Genomic DNA, 10,478 nt, shown 5'->3' on the forward strand with positions numbered 1-10,478 from the left:
TATCTGAAAGTAGACTGCTGTTTTGACAGAAGGAAGTTGAGGACTATTTTATACCAGGGATAGGATGCCCATTTCAGACACAAGGTAGTTTTAATTGTTGGAGTAATTAATCTAAAGATATGTTGAATTCTCCGTCCCTGGAAATCAAAGACTGGAAACCTTCTGAAAAACTAAGTCAAATCAGAATCACAGCCTTGATGTAGAAATGCAGACAATAGTTTTCTCAGATCCTCCAAAGCACAAATTGAAAACCAATAGTAAGTAAACTAGTCAAAGTTACTTGGCCCGTGCTACGGAGGATGCTGAAGGAAATGATCGCTGACATCTCAATCTTTAAAAATGGTTAATCTGAATTGTTACTTTACATCATGGTTTGGCTTTATTAACGTACAAACTATCAGACTATCGAGACTATCATCTCAAGTTCTTTTACATTAGCTTTTTTATGGTACAGCTTTTTTTTTTTTTTTCCTTCCCATAACATCATGTTCTGACATGTTAATTTTTTTCTTTATAATCATAAATAAGAAATTCATTTTTAATTAATTTGTTTTATTTAAGTAAAAGCACCTGCTCATTGTGTATGGAAGTTAGGTCTCTCAAAAAGAATGTTCTGATTCCTGATATGATATTTCAGATGCTGAAACCTGATTTACACCTACTAGGAATCCACCCCAGTAGTGACATGCTCTCACATTGGATTTCCTAAACCTGGCAACTCAACAGCTGAGAACCACCATAGACAAATGAGCCAAAATATGGTCAGGCAGGTCGTTTCCCTGGAGAAGGAGTGCACTGAAACATCATACTTCCTTCACTCTACGTATTTTTTCATAAGAAGATATCACTTGTACTCTTTTGACAGATACTGCCAAAATGGGTGTTTGTGCTAAGTATAATAAATTCCATCCAACTCATAGTGCTCTGGGACCTGTCACTAAGTCACTAAAAAAATCCTTAGTAGAGCATTTTGTACGTGAGAGACATTGGGATCTATCACAGACCAAGCAACCAAATGAAAATAAAATGTGTGACTTAAGCAAAGTAATAACACGAGGATTTCAAACTACCATAATTATCTCCTTTAGTGACTCCAGGCATGAGAAACAGAAATACCGACCTTGTAGGATGATCCTTTTAACTCTACTGGAAGCCAAATTCCAGTGTAAAAATATATCCAAATTTTAGAAGTGAATTTTTGAATCCATTTTCTTAGGAACAGCACTGCTGTGACTGACCTTGAAATCTTTGCCTCTTTATAAACTTACTCTGAAACATCCTGCCACTTTTTTTTTTTTTTTTGTGTGTGTATGTGTCCCTGGAACCGAGATGTATTAGTTTTTGGCATTATTATTTGTTCTGCAGTGAACTTATTGTGTAATTATATCTGTCAGTACCAGTAACTACCGCCAGCTACAACCCAAACAGGAATACTGGGTAACACAGTCCTTCACAGAAGTCTCCTTCAGTTATTCTTGTGTTAAATTACACTGTGTCACTTTTAAAAATATCCCACAACCAATTGCATGCTGCATCCTAAGGGAAAGGGAACTCAAAATCACAATGGTTTCTAGATAAAACAGAATTTATGGTACTATCAACTTCCCTTGACTGTTAGCAGGCTCCTGTGATCCTTGCAAAGATGTGACACATTGGTATGGTCTCTAGCTGATAACACCTTGCTTACGGTATAAAGATGCCACTGGGAAATCTCAGAGATAAGCAGCAGTTAAACTCAGGCTGCTTGTTTAAGGGTCACATGTGTTAGGTGTATTATCCACTGACATTTGGGCATAAGCCTTGCCTATGATTACTGCATGAATCGGTAGTACATAAGAGGTAGGATTGCAGGTTTGTCAATATTACCAACCATTTGCAGTGCAAAAAAATGAAAGATTCGGGGTTTGATTTGATACAATCCATCAATCCATCACAGCTCTCAAATCACATGTCCGCATTGCGTGTGTGCCAGCGAAGAGGCTCGTGCGGGTTGCCAAGCCCGGCCACACACCCCGTGTCTCTGCCTGGCAGGTGATGGTGCACCCACCGCACAAGTGGGGCTCTCTCGATGGCAACCTGGTGCGTGGCTTTGGCCAACAGGAAAACTGTTTGAGAACAGACAGTGCCCTTAAGCCAGTACCCTGTGCCTTCTAGTATAAATGTGGGGCATATTGACACCCGGAAAGGACCACTTGAGCACATCAAAATGCTAACACGAACACTTCAGCATAGTCTAGCTGCTAGCTGTACTTATTCACCATCTCATACAGACACTTGATTTTGGTAACATAAAGCATTCAGCAAGTAAAATGCTAATGTAAGAAGAATTCTCTGTGAATTTTTCTAGAGCTTCCTGAGCACTGATAACGCTGGAAGGCTCAGTGCATTCAGCATCTGAGCACCATATAAAGCATTAAAGAAATACCGAGCAAAACAATTACTATCCACAGTCACACACCAGCACATGTACTGACAGAATACATTCCCTGTGGCAAGGACCTTGTGTACCTTTAAGTTTTCTACCATACCAGATGCACACACGGTTCTTGATAATATTTAAATAACAACACAAGCAGTAGTTCTGCTTTGATTTTATATAAGGCACACTTGTTCCACCAGATATTTTCAGGGATGAGAAACTTATAAGAATGCTTGCTGTTCTGTGTGATAGCAGCGGGGTTTTGTTTGATTATGTGTGCATGAATAGCCTGAGGAGTTCACAAATGTGTTTGATTTTCATTGAGTGAAGAACCTTAGAAGCCACTGTGATGAGCAATGAGGAGAAGCACAAGTTACTACAGCAAGCCACAGTTGGCGTGTACCTCTCTTTCGTTAATACAAAGACATCTTGTCTTGAAAACTAGATAGTTTTCTTTAGTTCTCATACGATGGCAAATCCATGAGCTGAGATCAGAGACTGGAGATCAGAACAAGAGCTGCCAGGTCCACAGAATCCATTACTCATTCCAGGAAGGATTTTAGCCATGGTTTTGCAGCCAGGCCCACCTCCTGGTGCGCTGAAAACATCTGCGTACAGTCTGCATGGCTTGATTTATATACAAACATCTGGAGAGCCTACACGCTTCGCTCTATCATTCTAGGACAAGGCATAGACAATTAGTTCTCCCAGTGGGAAATTAAAGATAACTTTAGCCCAGCCTCCAGAGTATTTATTGACAAGTATTTATTGACTGTCCTCTTTGGCCTTTCTGAGTCTGACAAATGATTAAATAGGGACCTCTATCACGTCCTTGGAAATGCTGATTGAAAATGGTGGATCAGCGATTATATTGAACGTGGTTAAAAAGTAGTCATATATCACTGGGGTTTAATCTCTTTTGCAGAAAGGAGAGCATATTGATCAGAATCAGAATGCTTAAAGTTAGGTACACCTTAAATGACAGTATTGGCACCTAGACATGCATCAATAAGGCTATTTTAATGTGTGTCTTATATTATTCTGCCCAAATTATTTCATTGGCTCTTCTATCATCCTTCTAAAAACCTATTGATCTCTTATTTTCAGTTATTGTTTGTTTTGTTTTGTTTTTGTTTTTTTTTATGTCAGGATGTTCTTTGTTGCATTTGCAATGATGTTGCAGTATTCTGATGCTGTTGGAATCTCACTGAGATTATTTGTTAAATTACAATCCCTGGGTGTACATGTGCAGTGAATCTAATGGACTTCTTGCTTTCAGTCTCTGTGTCTCTAGATCTCTGGTACAGTTGCCAAAGTACTTGGATGATCCAGAATTATTCTGAAATTGCAAAAAAATGCTAAAAAAAAAAGTCAGGAACATTTCTTTCTAGTTTTAGAGCAATGAGAGGGGAAAAAAAGTCATTTTATACTATTTTATACATTCTGCTTTCCAATTTTTGGTAATTAACTTGGTTTTAAAGGTGAAGTATTCACATTTTCTTTCTTACCAGTCTTTGCTCCGATTAACATCGAGAAAATGGTGAGAAAATGCTTTGCATAAGATTCAAACAGCCATGAATGTTAAAATATAAATGCAGAGGGGCTATTTCTGTAGATCATCACCTGCAACAGAAGACAAAGCAATCATAAACTATTGAAAAGGACATCACCCAATTTTGTACTGTGCGTATTCCTTTTCTTCAGAGTAAAAGGGCATACAAACGTTATCAAAATTTCATTCTCTTGGAAAATGTCTCCAAGACTTCACACAGGTGCTGGAAAAATGCTGAAACTTTCTGTTGTTACTGTATTAGCAACATCTTCTTGCCCCCAAAGGTCATTCATAGTAGAAACAGGGGCTGGCTGAATAGACAGTTTATCTATTTATGGGCATATTTATTGACTTGACATATTTAATAGCTACAGCTGGCATGGAATACACCATTCATTTTGTAACAAAAGCTAGCCCTTTTTTTTTTTTTTTAAATGTTGATTGGATGAAGAAGAACAGAACTGTTTTCTTGTTTGGCTTGTTTTATTTGAAAATCCCTTTGTAGCTCAGTCTTCAAAGTAATCGTGTTCAGATCCTTACACATATCCTGCAAATATCATTGTTAATAAAATAGCCTGCTTGAGTCCATGAAAAAAAATCTTTTGCATGGAGGCTAGACTCATCATTTTGTATACAAATATGTGAAGGGTCTACTCATTACTGATATTGCAGGAAAAGCTTGAAGAATAACTACTCTGGATCTGCAGAAGAAAAAACCCTCAGGACTCGCATTTTTAGGACAAAAGGATAAGAAAGGTGGTTCACAGTTGCCCATTTAGTGCTCAAAGAAATGGGATCTTGTGGTTATTCTTTTTGTCACTAAGGGATTTTTCAGCTAGTTGTAGTTATAAACTGCTGTTTATTAGGTTGATAGCACAACTGGCTTGCTAATTCTGCATCAGTTCAGACAGTAATCTGCACTGTGGCAGAATGGCAAGGAGCTGATATGACATGTATGATGTTATATCTTTCAGCAAACTAGAACTCTTTGGATGTGAATTAAGTTCCAGTGTCACTTACAATCTGTTCCAGAGCCGCTTTCTTTGAAGAAAAAAAAAAAAAAGAGTATTCACCCTTCTACCGTCTGTGCTGTGTAGCTGAATTCACATAGAATACTTCAGGTCATTTAAAACAAGCATCTTGGCAATCAGGAACATATGCTCCTTAAATAGTCCATCAAAGTCAGAATGCTAATATGACTTGCTGTTTGCTGCTGCTGTTGTTTTTCCTGAAAATCACCCTTTCATGCAGACTCTGACAATTCCTATGAAAGCAGAAGAAAACACAGATCCTGTACCAAGTTCCATTCTAAGCTATGTTTCTTTAATCTGTAAAACAAGTCATAACATACTCTGAAGTAGTATCTTTTAAATTAAACATTTGCCAAGATGCTATACTAAGGTAGTCCATGATGGTAAACAAATGAAATGAATTTCTCTGGGATTGCCTTTGTAATTGGATAAACGGACTTGCATGTCATCACAAAGACCTTCATTTATTACATTTTGTATAGGATTCAGTCATGAGTCATCAATTATTTGCACTGCAGGTTATTTTTCTTTTGTTCTTTGTTGTCATCAGTGCCTCAACTCATTGAATATTTGTTGCATACAATTTGTGACACTGTTGCAAATTTCTGGCCTTTTGCAAAAATCCACATTGAATCAGCAGTTTCTAGTATGTGCTTCCAGCCTAGATCCTTCTCAGCACAGAAGTGGGGTGGTGGTGTTTCATTTTGCCTGTTGCACATCCTAGAGACTTCCCTGCCCCCCCAGCACAGCTGCACTCATTCTCCTAATCCAGCTATGCTTTCAGGTATTGTTACCTTTTCTCTTTGGATTTCTTTTATAGAGGTAGAAATTTTCTGTGGTCACCAGTGACTTCAAAGGGTCTGACACTGAGAAATTTTTATCATCTCATTGTTTGTATCCTAGTAGTTTGCACAGCAAGTTATGCTTTGCCGTTTATAATATCTAGAAAGAGCTACCTTTTCCTTAGCACTAGCATCATTATCTGTCATATACTAATTATAATCTCTTACCTCTTGTAATGGTCCCCAAGCAAACAAGGCCATAAGCTGATAAGGGGCAGTTATTTTGCACACTCGTTATTATTCATCTGCACAGATTGCCACAGGCTGTATGGTAGGACCTGCCTCCACAGTCAGATGTGGTCTCAGTCTGTCCTCACTGTGTGCTTCTTCTGGACACGTTGGCAGCAGTGTGCCTGAACTATATGGCTTCAACCCTCACTTGTTAGTGCATCCCCATGCTGGCATAGCCCTCTGGCTGCCAGTCCAATGGCAAAATGCCCAGGAAAGCAAAGAAGGACCATTATATTCAGCACTCTGATCTCCTTTGAGCAGCTTTGTGCGGTGAATGCTCTACAGTCCTCAGCTGCAGTCTGACTTGTGTCACCACTGTAGCTATTAGTGCTCTGTACAACTACATCAGGGTTTGCAATCTACATATACTCCTGCGTAGGCAGGTTTTGAAAGCTTCAGAAAAGTCTTACCAGAAGGTGTGGACCATGGACCCTGGACTGTTTGCTATATACTCCAGCCACTGACTTGCCAAAGAAGTCAAGAGTGGTTTAGGATAACTCCTGTGATCTGGAGACAACTGAACTCAAGAGAAAGACTCCTACCTTTGATTAACCTTCGAATCAGATCCCTGCCTAAGCCCTGCTGAAGAAATAATCACCAAAACTTTTCTGTTGGCAAAATGTACCGAGGATCACTTGTTACGTTGCTATCTTCTGTAGGTTTTGTTCAATGGGAACAACATTCAGGCCATCGAACTGCCTTAGGGGAGAAGTGTGGGGGTGGACTTCAGCCATTTAGTCAGGAAGTGGATAGAAAACCTCATATTTATCTGGTTAGTTCAGAGTATCTGATAGTCTCTATCAGTGTGTGATACTGTTGGAGCGAGTCCAGAGGAGGGCCACAAAGCTGACTGGAGGGATGGAGCACCTCTCCTGTGAGGACAGGCTGAGAGAGTTGGGGTTGTTCAGCCTGGAGAAAAGGCAGCTCTGGGAGATCTAATTGCAGCCTTCCAGTACCTGAAGGGGCCTACAGGAAAGATGGAGAGGGACTGTTTATCAAGGAGTGTGGTGACAGGACAAGGGGGAATGGGTTTAAGCTGAAGGAGGGTCAATTTAGATTAGATGTTAGAAAGAAATTCTTTACTGTTAGAGTGGTGAGGCACTGAAACAGGTTGCCCAGAGAGGTTGTGGAGGCCCCATCTCTGGAAGTGTTTAAGACCAGGTTGGATGGGTCTTTGGGCAACCTGGTCTAGTGGAGGGTGTCCCTGCCCGCAGCAGGGGGGTTGGAACTAAATGATCTTTGAGGTCCCTTCCAACCCAAACCATTCTATGATTCTATGATACTCTCTATCACATTCAGATGTAGAGTAAATAATCAGATTTTAAGGCCCAAAGAAGTTGTTTTGATCCCACTATCTAAACTTTCTTATAATGCAGGTGATACAGTCATCCATGTGTTTATCATGACAACTATTTCTTGAGCTGCACAGATGTGGATTTGGAATAAGAGGAGTGTAACTCATTCTCACCTTCATAATCATATTATCAAAACGTCAGATGTGGGTGTCTTCCTCTGTCACATGAGGACTTCACTTACTAATGAAGGTTTTGTCTGCCTGTGGCTACCCAGTCCTCTGTGTTTATGTTCTTGTATATCTTTTCCATTTCTACAAATGGGGAGAAATGAAAATGCACAGTGACTGTATAAAATTTGCATACTATACATACTGTAATTTCTCCAAAGGTGACATATTGTCAGCATGTGTAAGTTAGTTATTTGCAAAAGGTATGAGATGAGTTTCAGAGGAGTCTGCCTTGCTAGAAAATAACTCCCACTTCAAACACACACCAGCTGCTTCCCTTTTTCACCGGGGTGTTCGCATCCTGTCACCACCTGACATCATTTGCCCTGGAGGCTCCAGGAAGGAATAGAAAGGTTGCCATGTTAATTAGAGGAGAGCGATAAAACCTGATGTTTTATTTATTTTCTTGAAGAGGGATTTGTGTGTCTTATCCTGTTTTATGATAATATTTTTATGATGAATTTTTTGAAGTTTAGTTTAGAATCAGTTCCCCTGAGGAACAAGTGCTACAGTAAATTACAGAGGCTTCCAATGCTTGAGATTTCTCATTAAAATTAACCCAACCCTGACTGCAGTTATTGTTCCTCAAAGACCCTAACTTAGCTCCTGATGATGACATAGGTAGAATTAGACATATATACTGTTTAAAAATGTATCTTTAATAACTGAAATGGAGTCCATATTGTGATTAAAACCACTGGTGTAGAAACACTGGAAGGTTGCAGCAATTTATGCCAGGAAGACAACAGAGCTACCTAGGTCCATCCCACAATGGTTAAAGATCTGAATACCTTCACGGATCTTGGCCCATGGTGGTTCCTTTGCCTGGCAAGCATCAACACTTGTGTGAAATGGACTTTGGAGTAATTGAGTGTTGGCAGAACTCATGGGGTATGTTGTTGCATTGCTATAACCACAAGGAGTCGTCACATTTGAATGGGGTCAGGATAAGTCTGGATGTAAGAGTGCCCCATGGCAATTAAATGAACACAGCTCTCCTCTTGGAACAGAGCTGGACTTGGACCCATGGGGCCTAGAAAGCCAAGGAGGAAGACAGAGAATAGTTGTTTTCTTTGGTCTCAGATTTGTTGTCATTCAAGTTTAGGCTTCAGAGGGACAGACTAAGCTCTCACACGTAGTGAAACCTTTGTTGAAAATCAAAGTTTTCATTCCTTTCTTGTGAGCCAGAGGAATTAAATGGTTAAAGACTAAATGACAAAGACCTGACTTTTATAAACATCTTGCTTTAAAGATCCATTTTACTTAAATAACTTGACTGAACCAACCCAGGCTGCACCATTGATATTTATATTACAATAGTCCCTAAAATCTCCAGCCATGCACAGGCATCATTGTTCTAGATACTATCTATAATTCAATACAAATAGATAATTTCCAGAAGCATTTATAACCCAAAAGAAAGCTCAGGTGTGATGGGGGAAGCCCAATAAGAAAAAGACTATTTAGTACAAACTAACTTTAAGCACAGATTAAAATCAATTGCCATTCAGCAAACCACTTAAGCATTTGTCCCACTGAATTTAGCTCATCATCTATTTGGGGCAAACACAGTGTTTTGCACTTGGATAAACAGTTTGCCTCAGCACAATTCTGGTTCTTGATTGTGGCTACTTGAAGCAGTTGCAATATGAATGACAACAATAATACTAATGAGTCTCATTAATTAGGATCACATACTGCCAAAAGTACTTCTGAAAAACACCTTCACTATTCCATATTTTGTACAATTTATTGTGGTTTCTACTGAAAAACTTCTGGGTTTACCTTTGAGCTCTTTGCCCTGGCTGTGATTTTAATGAGAGGCTGGTTTTATGCAAATAGCATATTATTCACAATTTTTCAGTGTTTGTCTTATGCTGATTACATTAGCAGCTTGCCTTCTGTACTTGCAGTCTTGCTGCTGATAATGTTACAGATCATATAATGAAGTTAATCATGAAAGCAACTGTGTCACTTTCATTGTCTGTACCACCAGTGTACACGGATGAATAGAGACTGCTGCGATAATTTTGGAAGGGCTCAACAACCCACCATGTGTGGGAGGCTTAACCCATGAGGTGTGAGAGCTTTTTGCCATGTTCTAACACTCTTCTCCAAGTCCATTGCTTGCTGAGAAAAAAAGAAGGATTTTAATACTATTTCCTCAGGGTCTATCTTTCAATTCTATTAAATCTATTATTTGGATAGAAGAAAACTAGCCAGTCCAAATGAAATGGTACAAATACACAGTTTTTGCTCTAATTGTCACAGATTTGAACAATGTGTTCTTGCCAAAAATTTAACTGCATCACTTTACAAAGCTGTTTATGCAGCATGTGAATTATTTGGGATAAGTTTCATTATGGTGATTAATATGCATGACACTGCATCACAATATGAAACCTATCAAGCCTGGATTGTTTATTTTATTGTTGTTGTTGTTCTTTTAATGGTATGCAATTTAAGAGCAAAACTACCCCCTCTCAATAAGATCTCAGTGTCTTTTCATAGGCTCAATCTCAGTTCATATTTCCAAGATGTGATCATGTTTTTTAAATGTTAATTTATATGCATAATACCTTTGTTACATACACTTCATAAAGAGCAGTTGGGTTTATAATATACATGGAAACTAATTTTCTCGTAGTTAGGCTTTTGAGCTTTGTACAAGCTTAACGCTATCGAGTTTCCTTGAAAGACCTTCAATTAACACTGGCTCAGGATGTGCACCCACAGAGCTGTGACTTGAGTTTGCATCTGAACAGCCCTCACTCCAAATGAAAGGCAAATTGAATTGGAACTGCCTGCGTTTGCTTCTTTTTTCTCAAAGCCTTGTAGTGCTGTGAATTTTGTGAAAACCTTGGCCCCGATGCATATTTGC

The sequence above is a fragment of the Balearica regulorum genome, chromosome 6, assembly GCF_011004875.1.
Source record: "Balearica regulorum gibbericeps isolate bBalReg1 chromosome 6, bBalReg1.pri, whole genome shotgun sequence".
NCBI lineage: Eukaryota > Metazoa > Chordata > Aves > Gruiformes > Gruidae > Balearica > Balearica regulorum.